Source organism: Acartia tonsa, chromosome 9, assembly GCF_053477335.1.
Source record: "Acartia tonsa isolate MP-2025a chromosome 9, ASM5347733v1, whole genome shotgun sequence".
NCBI classification, from domain to species: domain Eukaryota; kingdom Metazoa; phylum Arthropoda; class Copepoda; order Calanoida; family Acartiidae; genus Acartia; species Acartia tonsa.
The window spans coordinates 39351896-39369267 of record NC_137268.1 but is presented as its reverse complement, the minus strand read 5'-3'; the positions used below and the strand labels follow the sequence as shown (position 1 = coordinate 39369267).

Here is a 17372-nt window from a genome sequence, read left to right as displayed (position 1 = left end):
TTAACATTATGATTATTTAGCTATATTAATACCATGATAGAATTACCCCCATCTTATTTTCTAATTGGAGATTTCTAGGACGAATAGACACTATAATCAAGTTTTAAAAAGTCCATATTGTTTATATTATATTTTAAAAGTTTTTGAAATAATAGTCTAGTTCTTAAAATAATCAAAGCATTGTAATCCTCTTATTATTAATGTTCGTTTGTCCGACTGTCTAATTTGATGGCTTTCTCTTTTTTGGATGTAGTCATCCTTGTTTTGCAAACAGCCTTAGTTTAAGAATAAGCAAAAACGTCGGAAACTATAATTAAAAGTTTGAATTGCATAGGGCGATTCTGTTTGTGGCTTTGAAAGGTGTGGTAAGGAATCTTATTTATTTTGACTTTAATTCCAATGCCTGTAATTTTATAGGCATTTTTAAGAAACGTTTGCTTGGGCCTTAAGTAGTATAATTTAATAGGACTGAGGGAAGCTTACTATAAAGTTTAGAAATAAAAAAATTAGAACCATGAAAATATTTTCCAGTATGTCTTCGAAACAGATTAATGTCCGCTTGATTAGAACCAGTTCTCAGTCATACAGAAAAATCATGTATACATTCGTATTACAGTCAAACCCACGAATAAAAAAAATCCTAGCATTAATACCAGTTTTATTCGCCCATTATTCCAAAAGTTAGATGAAAAATTATAACATATAAAAATTGTCATCAAAAAAGTTTTAAAAATTATGTTTTATATTGACCTACGGACTTTACGCTCTGGTAATGACTATATAGTTACTGCGCTTTGAAAATCATACCTTACAAACACAGGCATCATCAATCTTTCAAAATAATCTTTAAATGTACACCTGTGCGTACGCTTCCCTGAAAAAGGGGCCTGAATTATTGGTCGTAAGCTACGCTAAATACGCAAATAAAAGTAGTTACTGGGAAAAATTTACATTCTACTAGTGCATGATTTTAACTGGGGTTTGGGGGTCGTTTAATGTACTAAAGCACAGTGATTTTTAAGGTAATTTACTGCTGATATAGTGTTGTTATACTTTTCAGAAACAGGAACTATAGAAATTGTAAAAATGTGTGTGTGTGTTTTCGTTTGCATGGTTCTTGTTTTTTCAAAGAAATTTTATGTTATAGACTAATGATTATTAGAAAGTGTGTTAGGGGATTTTATGACACTAATCTCAGAAACTCCTTATAATAAATGTATAAGCATAGATGTATAATGCAAACAACTACCAGGCCTAAATGAAGGGGACCTTTTTTGTCTGTAGCAAATTGACTTCTGCTCTTTTGTAGAGACTTGGCTGTGTTAATATTTCCGATGCTATTGTCTGATATTCAAAGACCGAATTGAAAGTCTACACAAGGTGCCTGCCCTGTGGACAGAGTTACATATAGCTATTGTCACCTCTATTCTTTTACTTTAATACAGAAAGGAATTTCTGACACTAGCCTCAAAAACTTCTTATTCTTTTTTAGTGCTTATGATAATAAGGGGTCTAATTCTTTTTCTACATTGAAAAAAAATAACCACGAAGCAAAAAAATAAGAGTTTTATAATGTCTTTTTTATTGATTTAGTTTGTTGTTATAAATTATTTAGGTAATTTATGATTTTTTTCTGTTAATATTTCGAAAAAGACTTGATCTTTATTTGATAGTCATGTTTTATAAAATTTAGTAATTTTCCAAAAACCGTAAATATCACAGGACAGACAGACTCGGTCACTATAGAGCAGCTTCGCTACTAAAAATAATCTAAAATTGTTTGGAAGTTTTCTAGTATTAATCGGTCACTTATCGTTGTTCGTCGGTATGTAGAAGTCGCTAAAGGCTTCTCTCTCACACACTCTCGCTCTCTTTCTCTCTCGCAGTGCATTTTTGGTTATCAACTTCCACCCTGAAGGAAAGATGTTTTAGATGTGTCTTTTATGTGTGTTTGTGTGTGTGTGTGTAGGTGTGTGTGCTACATTCCAAGGAATGTGGATGTAGGTGTCCAGGGTTGGCCAAAACTTTTTGGCGAATGGAAGATTCCATTACATTATAATTCGCACAGTTTTTGCAAGAGCTTTCTGAAAAATTAATCAAGCACAATGCTTTTACTAAAATTTTTAAAAACGTATAACATTAATAATTTAAAATGCTTAGTGTAAAGCAACAAAATAACCTAACCTAGTCAGTTTTTTAAATGTGCGGAGTAAATTTACAATTATTTATTGCATAATATGCATCCTTAATAGGGGTCATTAAGGATGGGGTGGAGGGGTGGGGGGTTGGTGGATTTCTTAGAATTTAGTCTTAATATAACCAAATCGAGCCAGTTATATAAATGGGCAGAGTTATGATAACTATTATAAGATACATAATGGTGTTATAATCATTATAAAAACTTGTCTACATGAAACTCTTAAAATGTGGGTGAAGTTTAATTTCATCAGACTCAGACATTAGAAACAAATGTTTGTTAAATTCCATAAATTATAAGCACCAATAAAAAATCTTGCTTATTAAAGTGTCTCTAAATGACCCAATAGTTATAACTAATTACAAAAAAAGCTTTGTGAAAATAATATTGCATTATAAATGAATTTGTCTTAAAATAACCAAATTTTACCAGTTTCTAAAGTAGGTGGAGCCACTCTACACTTTTCATCAAATATAATAAGATAAGGACACCTTATCATAATCCTTTAAAGCTTAAAATTATCTTCTTTGATGTAAAGTACTAATGGGAGGTGCTTCTCAAATATTATCATCAATAAGCATTTAAATTTATCAAAATAATTTTGATAATCTTTAATTCTATTCTTGATAATTTTTCTTGTTTAGAATAGAAAAGTTTTTATTTTATATTAAATTCAAAATACATGTAAACTTAGACTTACATAGAATGAAAAAAAAATTTCAAAGAAAATATTGAATTACAAGGGCAATTCTAACTCTTTGACCTTTTTCGTATTTTTTTCTTGTTGTTAAGATACTCCTAAATTAATTCACATATTTTTTTGTAAAGAAGTTGTATCAACTTTTTTTTTTATAGCTAGCCGGTTCTTTTAGTAAGTAGTAGATGTAAAATTTTTCATAGAATTCAAATATGCAATCGGTTTTTTTGTAGACCTCTTATTTTTTAAGTAATTTAAGTTTTTAAAAAAAATAATTAAGTCGGTTTTAAGGTACTAAAACGCAACAAAATAAAAGAAGAAAATGGTTAGTAAGAACAAAAATAGTAAGATCTTTAATTTGACACCTTACTTTTAAAATTTTGTTGAGTAATTATTGAAAAAATCTATTTTTTTAACCTCGGTATAATAAAAACTTTAGACCTAAATATTTTCTCAAACAGACATAAAAAACATGGGTTCATATATACCATTAGAATCAGAAAAATATTACGAATCCATTGTAAGCAAAATTGAAAAAAATTAAAAAATTAAAAAATTACAGAAATGGCCAATTATTTTTTTTGTTCAGACAACACTATTGTCTCTCCTTTTTTACCCCCTCTTTACCCCCTCTTTACCCCCTTCCCATTTTTATACTCAATTGAAGAATTAAGACGTTGCCTGTACAACATAATATGATATTTTCATATAATTCCTTTTATTGTAGTTTATATACTATATTGTAAACTTTTTTTTCAATTTTGCTTACAATGGATTTGTAATATTTTTCTGATTCTAATGGTATATATGAACCCATATTTTTTTATTTGTGAAATAATAAAATTAAGTTCAAAGTTTTTATTCTCGTGGGTTTAAAAAAATCGATTTTTTCAATAATTACCTGACAGAATTGAAAAAGTAAGGTGTCAAATTAAAGATCTTACTATTTTTGTTCATAATGACCATTTTCTTTCTTTTTTTTGTTGCATTTTAGTACCTTAAAATCGACTTAATTTTTTTTTTTTTAAACTTAAATTACTTAAAAAATAAGAGGTCTACAAAAAAACCGATTGCATATCTGAATTCTATGAAAAATTTTACATCTACTACTTACTAAAAGAACCGGCTAGCTATAAAAAAAATAGTTGATACACCTTCTTTAAATTGAAATTTTTCTTCACACAGACCGAACACAAAATTTTTTGGGTATAGTCCTTTCCATGACATCGCTCCATATGGGGCGATGATTTTAATTGATCGCCTCTTATGACAAGGGGCGATGTATTGGCTCCTTGAAAGGAGCGATTTAATAGCCCCATATAACAAGAGGCGATGTTATGACTCCTTGAAAGGAGCGATTTAATAGCCCCTTGCCCTAAGAGGCGATTAAATGATCCTTTATCGCTCCTTTATCGCCCCTTCTAAAGAGGAGATGATATGTCCTCTTATCCCAAGGGGCTATTTAATTAAATATCGCCTCTTCATGGCCCCTTCACTATTATATATATCTTAGTCCCTTGATGGCCCCTACATCGCTCCTACATCGCCCCTTCATCGCTCCTCCATCGCTCCTTCTCCAAATTTATATTACATTGTACTTTGATGGCCCCTACATTGCCCCTCCATCGCTCCTACATCACCCCTTCATCGCTCCTTCTTCAAATTTATATTACATTGTACTTTGATGGCCCCTACATCGCCCCTCCATCGCTCCTACATCGCCCCCTTCATCGCTCCTTCTTCAAATTAATATTACATTGTACTGTGATGGCCCCTACATCGCTCCTACATCGCTCCTTCATCGCTCCTACATCGCCCCTTCATCGCTCCTTCTCCAAATTTATATTACATTGCAACTTGATGGCCCCTACATCGCTCCTACATCGCTCCTCCATCGCCCCTTCATCGCTCCTTCTCCAAATTTATATAACATTGCAACTTGATGGCCCCTACATCGCTGCTACATCGCTCCTCCATCGCTCCTCCATCGCTCCTCCATCGCTCCTACATCGCCCCTTCATCGCTCCTTCCACAAATTTATATTACATTGTACTTTGATGGCCCCTACATCTCTCCTCCATCGCTCCTCCATCGCCCCATCGCCCCTTAATAGCCCCTTACCTTAATTTATATAAAAAAGCCCCTACATAGCCTCTCCATCGCCCCTTAATAGCTCCTTACCTTAATTTTTATAACATAGCCCCTACATAGCCTCTCCATCGCCCCTTAATAGCCCCTTATCTTAATTTATATAACAAAGCCCCTACATAGCCTCTCCATCGCCCCTAATAGCCCCTTACCTTTATTTATATAACAAAGCTCCTACATAGCCTCTCCATTGCCCCTTAATAGTCCCTTACCTTAATTTATATAACATAGCTCCTACATAGCCTCTCCATCGCCCCTTAAAAGCCCATTACCTTAATTTATATAACATAGCCCCTACATAGCCTCTCCATCGCCCCTTACCTTAATTTATATAACATAGCCCCTACATAGCCTCTCCATCGCCCCTTAATAGCTCCTTACCTTAATTTATATAACATAGCCCCTACATAGCCTCTCCATCGCCCCTTAATAGCCCCTTACCTTAATTTATATAACATAGCCTCTACATAGCCTCTCCATCGCCCCTTAATAGCCCCTTACCTTAATTTATATAACATAGCCCTACATAGCCTCTCCATCGCCCCTTAATAGCCCCTTACCTTAATTTATATAGCATAGCCCCTACATAGCCTCTCCATCGCCCCTTAATAGCCTCTTACCTTAATTTATATAATCCTTACCTTAATATATATAACATAGCCCCTACATAGCCTCTCCATCGCCCCTAAATAGCCCCTTACCCTAATTTATATAACATAGCCCCTACATAGCCTCTCCATCGCCCCTTAATAGCTCCTTACCTTAATTTATATAACATAGCCCCTACATAGCCTCTCCATCGCCCCTTAATAGCCCCTTACCTTAATTTATATAACATAGCCCTACATAGCCTCTCCATCGCCCCTTAATAGCCCCTTACCTTAATTTATATAGCATAGCCCCTACATAGCCTCTCCATCGCCCCTTAATAGCCTCTTACCTTAATTTATATAATCCTTACCTTAATATATATAACATAGCCCCTACATAGCCTCTCCATCGCCCCTAAATAGCCCCTTACCCTAATTTATATAACATAGCCCCTACATAGCCTCTCCATCGCCCCTTAATAGCCCCTTACCTTAATTTATATAACATAGCCTCTACATAGCCTCTCCATCGCCCCTTAATAGCCCCTTACCTTAATTTATATAACATAGCCCTACATAGCCTCTCCATCGCCCCTTAATAGCCCCTTACCTTAATTTATATAGCATAGCCCCTACATAGCCTCTCCATCGCCCCTTAATAGCCTCTTACCTTAATTTATATAATCCTTACCTTAATATATATAACATAGCCCCTACATAGCCTCTCCATCGCCCCTTACCTTAATTTATATAACATAGCCCCTACATAGCCTCTCCATCGCCCCTTAATAGCTCCTTACCTTAATTTATATAACATAGCCCCTACATAGCCTCTCCATCGCCCCTTAATAGCCCCTTACCTTAATTTATATAACATAGCCCTACATAGCCTCTCCATCGCCCCTTAATAGCCCCTTACCTTAATTTATATAGCATAGCCCCTACATAGCCTCTCCATCGCCCCTTAATAGCCTCTTACCTTAATTTATATAATCCTTACCTTAATATATATAACATAGCCCCTACATAGCCTCTCCATCGCCCCTAAATAGCCCCTTACCCTAATTTATATAACATAGCCCCTACATAGCCTCTCCATCGCCCCTTAATAGCCCCTTACCTTAATTTATATAACATAGCCTCTACATAGCCTCTCCATCGCCCCTTAATAGCCCCTTACCTTAATTTATATAACATAGCCCTACATAGCCTCTCCATCGCCCCTTAATAGCCCCTTACCTTAATTTATATAGCATATCCCCTACATAGCCTCTCCATCGCCCCTTAATAGCCTCTTACCTTAATTTATATAATCCTTACCTTAATATATATAACATAGCCCCTACATAGCCTCTCCATCGCCCCTAAATAGCCCCTTACCCTAATTTATATAACATAGCCCCTACATAGCCTCTCCATCGCCCCTTAATAGCTCCTTACCTTAATTTATATAACATAGCCCCTACATAGCCTCTCCATCGCCCCTTAATAGCCCCTTACCTTAATTTATATAACATAGCCCTACATAGCCTCTCCATCGCCCCTTAATAGCCCCTTACCTTAATTTATATAGCATAGCCCCTACATAGCCTCTCCATCGCCCCTTAATAGCCTCTTACCTTAATTTATATAATCCTTACCTTAATATATATAACATAGCCCCTACATAGCCTCTCCATCGCCCCTAAATAGCCCCTTACCCTAATTTATATAACATAGCCCCTACATAGCCTCTCCATCGCCCCTTAATAGCCTCTTACCTTAATTTATATAATCCTTACCTTAATATATATAACATAGCCCCTACATAGCCTCTCCATCGCCCCTAAATAGCCCCTTACCCTAATTTATATAACATAGCCCCTACATAGCCTCTCCATCGCCCCTTAATAGCTCCTTACCTTAATTTATATAACATAGCCCCTACATAGCCTCTCCATCGCCCCTTAATAGCCCCTTACCTTAATTTATATAACATAGCCCTACATAGCCTCTCCATCGCCCCTTAATAGCCCCTTACCTTAATATATATAACATAGCCCCTACATAGCCTCTCCATCGCCCCTAAATAGCCCCTTACCCTAATTTATATAACATAGCCCCTACATAGCCTCTCCATCGCCCCTTAATAGCCCCTTACCTTAATTTATATAACATAGCCTCTACATAGCCTCTCCATCGCCCCTTAATAGCCCCTTACCTTAATTTATATAACATAGCCCTACATAGCCTCTCCATCGCCCCTTAATAGCCCCTTACCTTAATTTATATAGCATAGCCCCTACATAGCCTCTCCATCGCCCCTTAATAGCCTCTTACCTTAATTTATATAATCCTTACCTTAATATATATAACATAGCCCCTACATAGCCTCTCCATCGCCCCTGAATAGCCCCTTACCCTAATTTATATAACATAGCCCCTACATAGCCTCTCCATCGCCCCTTAATAGCTCCTTACCTTAATTTATATAACATAGCCCCTACATAGCCTCTCCATCGCCCCTTAATAGCCCCTTACCTTAATTTATATAACATAGCCTCTACATAGCCTCTCCATCGCCCCTTAATAGCCCCTTACCTTAATTTATATAACATAGCCCTACATAGCCTCTCCATCGCCCCTTAATAGCCCCTTACCTTAATTTATATAGCATAGCCCCTACATAGCCTCTCCATCGCCCCTTAATAGCCTCTTACCTTAATTTATATAATCCTTACCTTAATATATATAACATAGCCCCTACATAGCCTCTCCATCGCCCCTAAATAGCCCCTTACCCTAATTTATATAACATAGCCCCTACATAGCCTCTCCATCGCCCCTTAATAGCCTCTTACCTTAATTTATATAACATAGGCCCTACAAAGCATCTCCATCGCCCCTGAATAGCCCCTTACCTTAATTATATAACATAGCCCCTACATAGCCTCTCCATCGCCCCTTAATAGCCTCTTACCTTAATTTATATAACATAGCCCCTTCATAGCCTCTTCATCGCCCCTTACCTTAATTTATATAACATAGGCCCTTTATGGCTCCTGTACAGCCTCTGTAATTGTATTGCCCCTTCATTATAGAAGGTAGGGCATTAAGGTAAGGAAGGAATGTGACCCTCTACAGTTTTAAATTTAAGTTTTAAAAGGATGACAAGGATGACAACATTTATAAAAGCAAAGCTCTGAAACGGTAGAAAAAAGTTTAAAGGAAGCCTGCAAGAAATACCACGCTTTAACTGCTGAAAGACTGCCACAAGTAGACCAAATACCCCAAATTTGAAGCCTTCAGCTTCTATAACAAAAAAGTTCTAGGCATTTTAAAATGACATTTTATGTACAATGGAAATTTTGAAAGAATTGCAATGCTCATGTTGAAAACTTTAAAATTAAACTACGTGGCCTAGAAACAAAATTATAAGCTTATTTTTGTCATAAATTTAGGTTTCCAGTAACTAATTATATTTTTACAATAAAAATACCCATTTTTATAGTCAAAATCATTAAAAAAAAATAAGTTTTACTTGCGTTGTACCGAATGTACTGTAGCCAATCAGAAGGCTGAATCAGCTTAACAACCAATCACAGCTAAGCTTGTATTAGTTTACCCCTTTGTTTCCGCTATGATTTTCGTTTAAAAATGCAATTTAAATCGATTTTTTTTCATAGATTTTGACTATGAAATGTGGTGTTTTTATTGTAAAAATGTAATCAGTTACAGGCAATCTAAGTTTCTGACAAAGATAAGGTTATAATTTTATGTCTAGGCAACGTAATTTAATATTGTTTTTTCTTTTATGAGCATTGGAAATCTTTCAAAAATTCCATTGTACATAAAATGCTATTTTGAAATGCCTAGAACTTTTTTGTTATTGAAGCTGAAGGCTTATAATTTGGGGTATTGGGTCTTCTTGTGGCAGTCTTTTAGCAGTTAAAGCGTGTTATTTCTTGCAGGCGTCCTTTAATGAACATTAATAATGTAGAGTGTCAGAACTGAATAGTCAGAACATAAATTTAAAATTCGAAACAAAATTGTAAGTAAATTTATTGAGAAATTGCTTACATGCAGGAAAATGCTTAAGGACGTACTCACATTTTTTGGACTTGATTATAGATATGATTCGCTTATAACATTCTATTTTGTTGTCCTAGGAATCAGTATCCCAGAAATCAGATTAATCGGATAATTTTGATACATAAAAATTTGTTGTAAGTTAATAATTAGTATGCTTAAAATGGACGTACGGATATTCTGATAATGATTATAGACTTTCTAAATCGTACCTTTCTACTACAGGAATCACATGCCTAAATTAACGAAAATAGCTAACCGTTACGGACGTACGGACTGATCCTTAATATAGAAAAGCTTTGCTTTTAAAAAGTTAAAAAGATTTTTTGAGGGGATGGGGTAATATTTTTCTTGGGGTGAATTTTCTGGGAGGGTGAAGATACCCTCCCTCGAAATAATTATAAACCCTCTATGAGCTTAAAAGAAGCTTCACTGTAAAGGAGAACCATATAGGTTCAGCGGTTAGCTTTTCTACAGACAAAAAAAAGATTACTACTTTATATAATAGGTTATGAAAAAGGAAAAAAAAGCAAGATAACAAGGATAACAACATTCACAAAAGCAAAGCTCTAAAATCAGGAGGTCAAACATAAATTTTGTTAAAATTAGCGTAAATCTATAATACAAAGTAGAATGATGTCTGTCCATCCGTCTGTCTGTCTGTCCGTCTGTCTGTCCGTCTGTCAGTCCCTTAAGATCTCGGTAACCACTGGACCGATTATATTCTACTATTCAGGGAATATACCTACTGGTCCTGTGGTGGTTTTAGGCTATTTTCTTGGGGGGTGGGATACCCCCAACCCCCCCAAAAACAAAAAAATCCCCCCCCATTTTTTTTTTTGCTGAAGATTTTCTTGGTCCTATTACGAATTTCGCCAAAAAAAAATTTTATCACCTCTTGGGGCAAAGCCCCTGAGGCTAGGGGCGAATCTGCTAGTATAGAATATAGTAAAAGGGCATAATTTTATTTTTAGTATTTGATTATAATACTAAACCTTGTTGTCCTAAGAAACATTACTCCAAAACCCAGATGAATGGGACAATGATATTATACAAAAAAATGGACGTACATACTTTCTAGTAATGAATATAGTATTGTACCCAACTGTTATAGAAATCATTCTGCAAAGTTTGAAATCGATAGGATATTTATAACATGTCTAAATTAAAGAAAATGTCGTCTAACCGTTTGGACGTACGGACAAACCAATCCTTACTATAGAAAAGTTTCGCATTTAAAAAGGAAAATTATAATGAAAATATAATGAATTAATAAAATAAATATAAATAATATAATAACATAATGAAATAAAGAAAAAAAATAAACTAAGAGAATGAAATTTTTTAGTTAAATAGAATATTGAATAAGGATCATATAATGGACAAACAGACAAAGTAAGTTATAGAGCAGACTTTAAGAGAATATGCTATTACTCAAAGATTATCACGAAACCTAAGTCTTTTGAAGCATAATTGAGAGACAGACAAAATAATTTATAGACTGGATATACATATGTCATGGGAATATTCACTAAAAATCTCAACAGTCTATCTTTAACAATAGCAGAGAAAACCACATGCTTAACTTAATGAGAAGAGCAATGACGAAAGGACTAGCCCTAATTGTAGAAAAGTCTCTCTTTTAACAAAAAAAGTATTTTTTTTGGTCTGAAGCTTAAAAATTTCATAAACTGACTAAATTCTCCATTTAAGGGAAGCTTCACATAGGTCATGGGATGGTTTTTTGCTTTTTCATTTTCAGATTTAAGCCCCTAATTGGTTTAGGCTATTTTTCTGCCTCCTTACATTAAAAAGAGCGCAGCTGCAAGTGAATAAGAAAAGAGAAATATAAAAGAAGAATACATATTATCCTATTATATAAAGTAGTAAAACATAAACAAACGTTGGAGTGGACAAACCTAGGAATGGGACAATCGTCGGAGTGGACATTGCTTATGTAAAACGCAGGAGTGTCTTTTATTTTATTTATAAGATAAAAATCTTTCAAAACAAAAAAAAATCTTGAATATCTTTTCTCACAGACTGAAATTTTAAAATCAGTCTAACAGTTTTCCAAAGTAGGTAAGTTCTATCGAAAGGCAAAGGTTTGAAACAGATAGAACATTTCATTAAACTAAAACATATTTTTTTCTCACATTGTTTACAACTGTCAAATATGTTTTTTTATATGCCTAACCCCTGCAGGGGGCTTATTTGTATATTTATATCTTAACCTAACCTAACCTGTGTAGAAATAACTAAACAAATGTTGTTGAAACCTAATTTTTAAGATATTATAGACACTTCTGCGTTTTACTTATATAATGTCCACTCCGACATTTGTCCGAAATATCCTGTGTTTGTCCACGTTAGTAAGGCTTTCTGTTCTGAAACTTAAGATCTCAATAACTACTAAACAGATTGGGCTTTCTATTTCAGGTAAGCTTAATATTTGTCTTGTAATGGCTTTAGGCTATTTTATTTTAAGTCGTGGGATGGTTTTAGGCTATTCTATTTTAAGTCCTGGGAAGGCTTTAGGCTTTTATTCATTCCCCTTTGAATACAGAGCCAATAGATGCTGGGGGCGTAGCTGCTAGTCGATATACAAAGTTTTTTTTTGTCTGTAGCAAAGGATCTCGTTTGCTGCTAAACCGATATGATGTATGTCTGTCTGTCTATACCGTAGGATCTTGCTAACCGCTGAGTACTGAGATGATTTTAAGATAGTTTATTTTTTTTCCTTATAATAAAATAACAGGATATTTGTCCATAAAAAGCGAAGCAATATCTTAATTTTTGTTGTTGGAACTGTTATTCAGTTGATTATACCAAGGATCTAAAGGAATAAGACAATGGCCGATAAATTTTTATCCATCCCTAATAACGATACACAAAATTGCAACACTACAACCAAAATATGACAAAAGTCCCCAAAGTTTTGAGCCAACGAATAAGAAAACTTCATTATAAAACTTTGGAGACTATTGTAAAAATTGCCTAATGTTTCCTTTATCCCTGAGATTATACAGACTATCCTTAAACTAATATTTACATTAAAGTAACAGGATGTTTATCAGTATCAACTGAACCGATTTGCTTCTCCTTTACATTGAAGCTTATTTTACTCGCAGGAAAAGTTTTCATTTTGGGGAGGGGACTAACACTTTCAGCCCCCGGAAGGTATCACTTCCCTTAAATTCTTAACCTTCCCCCTCCCCCCCCTCTCCACCACATCTATTCATTAAAGTACTCCTAGGGTCATCTATGGGATTAGCCGTTAGTGACTTAAAAATAATTCAAGTGCAATGATATATTTACCAAATTAATACGATAATTTTGTATACATTTTTTATGAAAAAAAATTATTTTGCCAAAGGCAGCCAAAAAATAAGCAGCAAATATTTCAAAAATGCTCTGATAATCAGAGATCTACAGGGATAAGACGATTGTCGATAAAATGATATATATACATATATACAGTGTGTTTTTTTATGAGAACTTTTTTGAAAGCAATTTTACCTTACTTATAGTTATTAGAATTTAATGATTAATGGCTTATTCTCTTCTTTTTTATAACCTTTAATAGAAAAGCAAAAAATATTTCAGTTTTTATTCAAAAAGTACAGTAAATTAAAAAATTTAAAACTTAGGTGTCAACATCTAAAAATGGTTTTAGTGCATTTTTCTTATAATCTACCTTTGCAAGAATGGCTGCAAAACGCTTCAAAGTTGAGATATTGAGCTAAAAATTTATATAGATACTACTTGTGACATGTACTAGAACATTTTGAAATTTGAAGGCCATATCTCAACCAGGGAGGGAATACTGGCCCCCCAATGTACTCCCTCCATTCTTGGAAAGGGTAGAAGATTTGAGCATAAGAAAAATGCGCTAAAACCATTTCTCGTATTCATTTGAATCCGGTGGATAGGAACCGGTTCTCATCCATACGAAAAAACTATGTCTAGCATCGTATTATATCCAGCTTTCTACGAATATAGATATGTACAATCATAAGATTAAACCCAGTTTTTTTAGCCGGTGCCTTCTGCACCTCGGGGCTAAAAAAACTAGTTTTAATCTCATAATTGTACTTTCTATATCCGCGGAAAGCCGTTTATAATACGATGCGAGAAATAACTATTTTAGATGTTGACACCCATGTTTTGAAATTTTGAATTTACTGTACTTTTTAAATAAAAACTGAAATATTTTTTTGCTTTTCTGTTAATGGTTATAAAAAACGAAGAGAATAAGCCATTAATCATTAAATTCTGATAACTATAAGTAGGGTAAAATTGCTTTCAAAAATGCTCTCATAAAAAAAAACACTGTATATATATGTATGTTTATATATTAATTATTCCCATTGATGATTCACAAAATTACCCCTTCTTTAGTTTAGAATTAGTGGTTGAAACATTTAGACACTCAACTTAATGAACTAAACAATCACAAAACAATAAAAAGTCCCCAAGGTTGTTAATCTAACGAATAAGAAAACGGTATTATAAAACTTTGGAGACTAGACAGCACTCTTGGATAAGCCAACTTATAACACTTTGGGAACTATCCTAATCCTCCCTGGCGAAATGACAATGAGATTTTTTGGTAAATTTGTGGCAAACTTTATTCTTAATAAATTAGCACTTGGCAAAATTATACTGGAGAGATATTTCATTGAAGAATAAATTTTTTTTTTGCCCAAACTTTTCGTCAGCCAATAATAACAGATAAGTTAAACATTGTAAAAATAATATAGTAACTTAACTCGAGTTGTCAACGGCAGAAATTAGGTCCTGAGATGGTTTTAGGCCTGGAAAGGTTTATAACAATTTTATCTGTATTTCTTAAAATAAATTAACAGAATCTTTGTCTGTATGTATGAATGTCTGTCTGTACCGAAGGATCTTGCTAACCGCTGAACCAATATGGTTCTCCTTTACAGTGAAGATTCCTATAGGTCCTGAGATCGTTCTCCTTAATAGGGTAGCTTCTCATAGGTCCTGGGGAGGTTAATAACTATTTTATTTTAATCCTTATAATAAAGTAACAGGATCTTTGTCTGTATGTATGTCTGTCTGTACCTTGCTAACCACTAAACCGACATGGTTCCCCTTTACAGTGAAGCTTCCTATGGGTAATGAGATGGCTTTAGGCCATTTTATTTTTAATCCTTATAAAAAGTAACAGGATCATTGTCTGTATGTATCAAAGAAGATCGCTAACTGCAGAACCAATATGGTTCTCCTTTATAGGGTAGCTTCCAATAGATCCTGGGAAGGTGTATAACTGTTTTGAAGGAGGATATAAGGGGCTATTAAGGGGCGATGGAGAGGCTATGTAGAGGCTATGTTATATAAATTAAGGTAAGGGGCTTTTAAGTGGCGATGGAGGGCTATTAAGGGGCGATGGAGAGGCTATGTTATATAAATTAAGGTAAGGAGCTATTAAGGGGCGATGGAGAGGCTATGTAGCGGCTATGTTATATAAATTGGCTATTAAGGGGCGATGGAGAGGCTATATAGGGGCTATTTATATAAATTAAGGTAAAGGACTATTAAGGGGGGATGGAGAGGCTATGTAGGGGCTATGTTATATAAATTAAGGTAAGGGGCTATTAAGGGGCGATGGAGAGGCTATTTAGGGGCTATGTTATATAAAATCGGGTAAGGGGCTATTAAGGGGCGATGGAGAGGCTATGTAGGAGCTATGTTATATAATTAAGGTAAGGGGATATTAAGGGGCGATGGAGAGGCTATGTAGGGGCTATGTTACATAATTAAGGTAAGAGGCTATTATGGGGCGATGGAGAGGCTATGTAGGAGCTTTGTTATATAGATTAAGGTAAGGGGCTATTAAGGGGCGATGGAGAGGCTTTGTAGGGGCTATGTTATATAGATTAGGGTAAGGGGCTATTAAGGGGCGATGGAGAGGCTATATAGGGGCTATGTTATATAAATTAAGGTAAGAGGCTATTAAGGGGCGATTGAGAGGCTATGTAGGGGCTATGTTACATAATTAAGGTAAGGGGCTATTAAGGGGCGATGGAGAGGCTATGTAGGGGCTATGTTATATAAATTAGGGTAAGGGGCTATTTAGGGGCGATGGAGAGGCTATGTAGGGGCTATGTTATATATATTAAGGTAAGGATTATATAAATTAAGGTAAGAGGCTATTAAGGGGCGATGGAGAGGCTATGTAGGGGCTATGCTATATAAATTAAGGTAAGGGGCTATTAAGGGGCGATGGAGAGGCTATGTAGGGCTATGTTATATAAATTAAGGTAAGGGGCTATTAAGGGGCGATGGAGAGGCTATGTAGAGGCTATGTTATATAAATTAAGGTAAGGGGCTATTAAGGGGCGATGGAGAGGCTATTTAGGGGCTATGTTATATAAATTGGGGTAAGGGGCTATTTAGGGGCGATGGAGAGGCTATGTAGGGGATATGTTATATATATTAAGGTAAGGATTATATAAATTAAGGTAAGAGGCTATTAAGGGGCGATGGAGAGGCTATGTAGGGGCTATGCTATATAAATTAAGGTAAGGGGCTATTAAGGGGCGATGGAGAGGCTATGTAGGGCTATGTTATATAAATTAAGGTAAGGGGCTATTAAGGGGCGATGGAGAGGCTATGTAGGGGCTATGTTATATAAATTAAGGTAAGGAGCTATTAAGGGGCGATGGAGAGGCTATGTAGGGGCTATGTTATATAAATTAGGGTAAGGGGCTATTTAGGGGCGATGGAGAGGCTATGTAGGGGCTATGTTATATATATTAAGGTAAGGATTATATAAATTAAGGTAAGAGGCTATTAAGGGGCGATGGAGAGGCTATGTAGGGGCTATGCTATATAAATTAAGGTAAGGGGCTATTAAGGGGCGATGGAGAGGCTATGTAGGGCTATGTTATATAAATTAAGGTAAGGGGCTATTAAGGGGCGATGGAGAGGCTATGTAGAGGCTATGTTATATAAATTAAGGTAAGGGGCTATTAAGGGGCGATGGAGAGGCTATGTAGGGGCTATGTTATATAAATTAGGGTAAGGGGCTATTTAGGGGCGATGGAGAGGCTATGTAGGGGCTATGTTATATATATTAAGGTAAGGATTATATAAATTAAGGTAAGAGGCTATTAAGGGGCGATGGAGAGGCTATGTAGGGGCTATGCTATATAAATTAAGGTAAGGGGCTATTAAGGGGCGATGGAGAGGCTATGTAGGGCTATGTTATATAAATTAAGGTAAGGGGCTATTAAGGGGCGATGGAGAGGCTATGTAGGGGCTATGTTATATAAATTAAGGTAAGGAGCTATTAAGGGGCGATGGAGAGGCTATGTAGGGGCTATGTTATATAAATTAGGGTAAGGGGCTATTTCGGGGCGATGGAGAGGCTATGTAGGGGCTATGTTATATATATTAAGGTAAGGATTATATAAATTAAGGTAAGAGGCTATTAAGGGGCGATGGAGAGGCTATGTAGGGGCTATGCTATATAAATTAAGGTAAGGGGCTATTAAGGGGCGATGGAGAGGCTATGTAGGGCTATGTTATATAAATTAAGGTAAGGGGCTATTAAGGGGCGATGGAGAGGCTATGTAGAGGCTATGTTATATAAATTAAGGTAAGGGGCTATTAAGGGGCGATGGAGAGGCTATGTAGGGGCTAT

At 35.4% G+C, this 17372-nt stretch overlaps 1 protein-coding gene across 1 annotated transcript in view; it reads left to right on the top strand.

Moving 5' to 3' along the window:
* The window catches only part of LOC145328898 (uncharacterized), a 128726-nt gene that overhangs the window by 93561 nt on the left and 17793 nt on the right, over positions 1-17372 (top strand). The gene's annotated exons all lie outside the window — the stretch shown is intronic.